Genomic DNA, 5526 nt, shown 5'->3' with positions numbered 1-5526 from the left:
TCATTGACTTCTTTTTATAAATACTCTGTCTTTGGTAAGAAAGACAATAGTGAATAAACTTTATCCATTGTTTTCCCTGGCACTTAAGAGCTGTGATTCAAAAGCTCAGCTGAGACTGCAGTCACTCTTCTGAACTTCCATCCACCTCATATAACAAGCCCACAAAATCCATGAAAGAGATTCCCTGACTACTTCTCCGTTGTACCAGTTGCTCTGAACTTGTTTCATTTCATCATTTAAAAGCACATGATAAATGAAAAGCTGTTCAGGTAACACAAGCATATTCTTGTACTGCCTACGTTCTCTTTTGAACTGTGTAATGTAGAGCTAACTCAGACACCTCTTCATTGCATTGGGTTTTCCTTCATAGTACTTGCTAGCTTCAGGCTAATGACAGATAAATACTACCACCCCACCAGTGAAATAATTAAGCACTTAGTTAAATTACAGTGTGTTCCAAGGATTATAGTGCTTGTCTATCTCAGATAACACAGATCCCTAGTGCTGACCCAAAGAGTCATCATTGTGCTCCCTATCACTATCACAGAATCACAGAATGACCTGGGTTTGAAGGGACCTCAAGGATAACAAAGTTCCAACCCCCCTGCCTGGCAGGGCCACCAAACTTCCACAATTACTAGATCAGGTTGCCCAGGGCCCCATCCAACATGGCCTTGAACACCTCCAAGGACGGGGCATCCACAACCTCCATGGGCAGCCTGTTCCAGGACCTCACCACTCTAATTATGCCTTCAATGCCAGCAATTATGCCTTCAAAAGCAATGATGCCTTCTAAAAATATATGTAGTTTTACGTATATACTAGAATTTTTGGCTGGAATTCAATGAGTAGTTGCCTTTTTGAGGAAATAAAAATGAAGATCCTTGTGAAAATTTCAAGTCATTATTATGCAATTCAGAATGCTTATTTCACTTCACATAAGATTCTCCTGAGTTCCCAGGATTATATCCAAGCACCACCTAGAGTAATGAGATTGGTATAGCAGTAGAGTTCTCTTCTGCTGTGGTGGAAGATCACCAGTCACAGATGTGGAACATAAGAAACCAATCAGGTGGTATTTTTTAATCAAAAACATGGCCTCTTTTCTGCCACAAGTAAAATGTCCCATCTTGCAAAATGCCTTGAAAGCATCGTGGCTCAGAAATAGTCCTCTCTTCTCCACAAAATCAGTCCAGAGTCAAAAAGTAATTCTGCCACATCAATTAGCAAACCAAAATAGAGGTGACACAGGAATAACCTGTTCATTGGCACAGTCCACAGTGTGTTCTACTTCATAATAGCAAGGTTTTTCAAGTATAAAATAGTTCTCACATGATGCATGTCATTTCAGTGCCATGAACTTCGAGCACTCATGTACATCACAGTGAAAGCCAATAAAATATCTTTGGGATCTAAGTTAGAAAAATGAGATGTCATTGTAGCACAAAGAGCTCCGTCTGTAAAAGTGCGGTGGAATAGCTGCAACTTGAGCAGTGAGGTTTTAAAAAGCACGCTGAAGTAAAACAAAACAAAACAAAACAAAACAAAAACACTTTCTAGCCACCGTGCACTGTCCTGTATGGGTCAAAAGTGAACTCTGAGAGCAGCAGAAATCTCCCTTTGTGCTGAACTGCACTTAGAACATGTTCTCATTAGAAGGAAAAGAGATCCAGAAAAATGAAAACTGAGTTCGCAGCACTGTCACATGACTAACATTGTTATTATCCAGCTCCCACTGAGGGCTTAGTAAAATTGAGGGCTTAGTAATGACGCCCCTTATTGTTGGATCTCACTATAAATAAGCAGATGGTGGTGATTTGAGGTACAAAATGTTACTGTCACATGCAAAATGTCTTTCAGTAGCAGGCGGAAGTAATGGATTTAAATTACAAATTAAAAGTATGTTGCATTTTGACAAAAATAATAGTGTTGGAATCAAGAGCAACAATACTATGTGTATGAAAAGCCTTGAAGTCTGAAGTTCTGTCAGTGTTTTAAAGCAAAACGAGACAATACATACCTCAGGTTACTCAAATGAATATATTGGAAAATCAGTGGATTCTTGCTGATTTACAGCAGTAGGGTTTTGCTCCTTTGACCTTAATTTCATGTTAAGACCCCAAATACATGATTTGCAGGGGGAAGGTCTAGCTGTAAGCCTCTTGTGAATGGCTCTTGCTACACAGTTTGCACCCAAAATACACTGTTATAAATTTTTAATATTTACTTTTAGCTGACTTTTTAAACCGAGGTGAAAATAAAATCACAGAATCATAGAATCACAGGGTTGGAAAGGATGTACAAGATCATCTAGTCNGAAGGTCTAGCTGCAAGCCTCTTTTGAATGGTTCTTGCTACACAGTTTGCACCCAAAGTACACTGTTATAAATTTTTAATATTTACTTTTAGCTGACTTTTTAAACCGAGGTGAAAATAGAATCACAGAATCATAGAATCACAGGGTTGGAAAGGATGTACAAGATCATCTAGTCCAACCGTCCTCCCATTGCTGTAGCTACCACAAGCCACTAAACCAGATCTCATAGCTCCTCATCCAGACACCTCTTGAACACTGTCAGGGACTGTGGCTCCACCTCCTCCCTGGGCAGCCATTCCAGTGCCTGACCACTCTCTGAGAGAAACAGTGATTCCTTATGTCTAATCTAAATCTCCTCTGGTACAACTTGTGGCCATTTCCTCAGGTCCTGTTTGTTGCCTGGGAGAAGAGGACAAGCCCCTCCTCATCACAACCTCCCTTCAGGAAGTTGTAGAGTGCAATGAGGTCTCCCCTGAGCATCCTCTTCTCCAGGCTACACAATCCCAGCTCCCTCATCCACTCCTCACAAGACTCGTGCTCCAGACCCCTCACCAGTTTCTCTGGACACGTTCCAGGGCCTCAATGTCTTTCTTGTAGCGAGGGGCCCAAAACTGAACACAGTGCTTGAGATGCAGCCTTGCCACAGCTGAGTACAAGGGGATTATTACCTCCCTGCTCCTGCTGGCTGCACTATTTCTAATGCAGGCCAGGATGTACAGAACCTTTTGTAAAACTATGCTTCAACTTTCACTGCTTGGCAATTTTCTCCAGTGCATCATTAGGGAATTAGTCACATCATTGCTCCCATGTTTCCACTGTTGCCTTCAGTCATGTTTTCTCCATCAGGTACAATTATTGTACATGTTGAACAAATGTTTGTTATTGTTGTTTGGTTTTGGACGAAGGGAGAGGGAAGGGGGAGCACAAACAGCACACAGCAGGGGCCACTGGAAACTGTTAAGGCCCCCGGCCGGTGCTAACGAGGCAACGACTCTCAGGCGCCGCGGCCGCCCGGGCGCAGCTGCTCCTCGTCGGCAGCCCGGGGTGGGTCCGCCCCTAACGCCTCTTAAGCTCCTCCAGAGGCCGCAGGGAGCCACGAGAAGAGCTGCTGGGACTCGGAGCCGTCCCGGCCCGATGGTCAGCGACTGACGGCGTGGTTCAAGGGGGATCTCGGGCGGTTCCTTCAAGCAAGGAACCCCCGGGTAGAGGAGAAGCCCGGCAGCTGACGCAGCCGCTGAGTCTGAGCGTGGGCGTTGCCTGGCAACGGAGGGAGGTTTAAACGGTCACAAGGAGGGCAACGACTCCAGCGACAAGGAGGGACCGGTCGCTGCCCACCAGAGACGGACAGGAGGAGTCAGGGTTCTTGCACCGCCTGACTTCCTGTTTCAGTGCTGCTGAGTCTTCTGCTTTGACACGGTTGCTCCCCGGCGGAAGGCTGCTGCCAGAAATACTGAGGAGGCCCAGACAAGGGTCCCATACTCTCAGAAAAGGGAGGCAGCAACCAAAAAGACTGTGGGGACCCAGACTGAGGTCCTGCACATCCTGATAGGAAGGCTGCTGCCAACAAGTCTGAGGAGACTCAGACTGAGCCCCCAACCCGAGGTGCTGGTGTGCAGGTCTCTGGCTGTACTGAGTGCCACAGCCTGGCCCTTGCAGTGCTGGGTGAGGGGAGCAGCGATTGTGGTGTCATTGGTGACTCTCTGCTGAAGGGAGCGGAAGGGCCAATATGTAGAACAGAGGCATACCCCTGCCGAACTAACAAGGCTAGGGAAGTAACAAAGGTTTTGTTACAAGAAATAATTCCGAGGTTTGAGGTGCCAGGAACAATCTCTTCAGATCGAGGCCCACATTTTATTGCTAAAGTGGTTCAACATATCAGTACTTTATTGGGAATCAATTGGCAATTGCATACACCTTATAGGCCACAATCAAGTGGCCAGGTGGAAAAGATGAACCACTTGATTAAGCTGCAAATAATAAAACTTTGCTCATCTATTCTAAATAATAAAACAATCTCCATTGGATATGATACAGATGGAGATCATCACCCCATTTGATTGGCATAGTGTGGACAGGGGCGTCCGCATTGGCCGGGCCAAATGGTGCGTTTGAAGCGAGTTAGTTTTTGTACTTGCCCTGTCTGGGTTTCAGTAATGAATGTTCGGGCCTCATCTCTAAGGCAGAAACTAGTGTCCGGCTTCAGCGTGGACTGCACTGGTGGTGCTTCTTAACTGATTGATATTGCTTTGGTAACTTGTTAAGGCGGCAGAAACGGTGGTGTGAAATAATGGAGAATTTCTAGATTTTCCATGGCAGCTCCAGGATATTCAGAATTATTAGGCATTATCCAGGTTGACTTGTGTGCTTCATTTTACTAGTGGATTAGTTGTGGAACCAAATAGGAATGATGTTAAAAGCTTGGAATTGACAGGATAGTCAATTTGAGCATTAGTAAGTGCTCAGTTATGATGCTGTTAGCCTATCAATTAGCCTTTTCTAATTGGAAAAGTCAAAACCTGGAAAGAAATCTTAGATGAAGGGGGTGGCCCTGTATGACAGAGTGATCACTTCTTTTCATCTCACTAATCAGGATTTTAAAGATATGACTGTGCATCACTTGAGACAAAGGTGCACGCTGAGAGAGCTGATTTTTATTGGCTTATTTGGTTTTCAAGGCAGGGTGTTGCACAGGGCCTATATTCATGCACGCTGCGCAGATCTAGGTGTACAATTGGAAAATAAGCGTGCAAGAGAAACAAAAGGCAGGAGAGGAATGCTGTGATGGTGAGAAAAGGTTAAAGTGCACTTGAACGCAGGGGACCCCTGCTGGCAAGCATGGGCATTTACTAAACACATTTGGCAGCGTTTGCCCACTAATAATGATTCTATCTGACATGCAAATTCATAAATTTGTATGACCATTAATTATGTTTAAAAGGCACAGTTGTGAGCACTCTACATGTATTTTGCTGCATAAATTTTAGTGATCATGAATCAATATATCAGAGTATGCAAAAGTTAAAGGTTTTTTTTTTATTTTCTAATCAGTTACAGATCAACACAGAAACAGACCCTTAGGAGATTTATTTCCAGGTTGCAGCACATGTTTCTGAATTTCTGAAAAGCTGGATTTTCTGATGGGAGCTTTGGGTTAAACTTAGTCCAAAACCGCACAGGACTTGCTACTGTTGATGATCAGAACGGCTGTG

Source organism: Coturnix japonica, chromosome 6 (assembly GCF_001577835.2).
Source record: "Coturnix japonica isolate 7356 chromosome 6, Coturnix japonica 2.1, whole genome shotgun sequence".
NCBI lineage: Eukaryota > Metazoa > Chordata > Aves > Galliformes > Phasianidae > Coturnix > Coturnix japonica.
Note: the sequence above shows the minus strand (reverse complement) of the source record.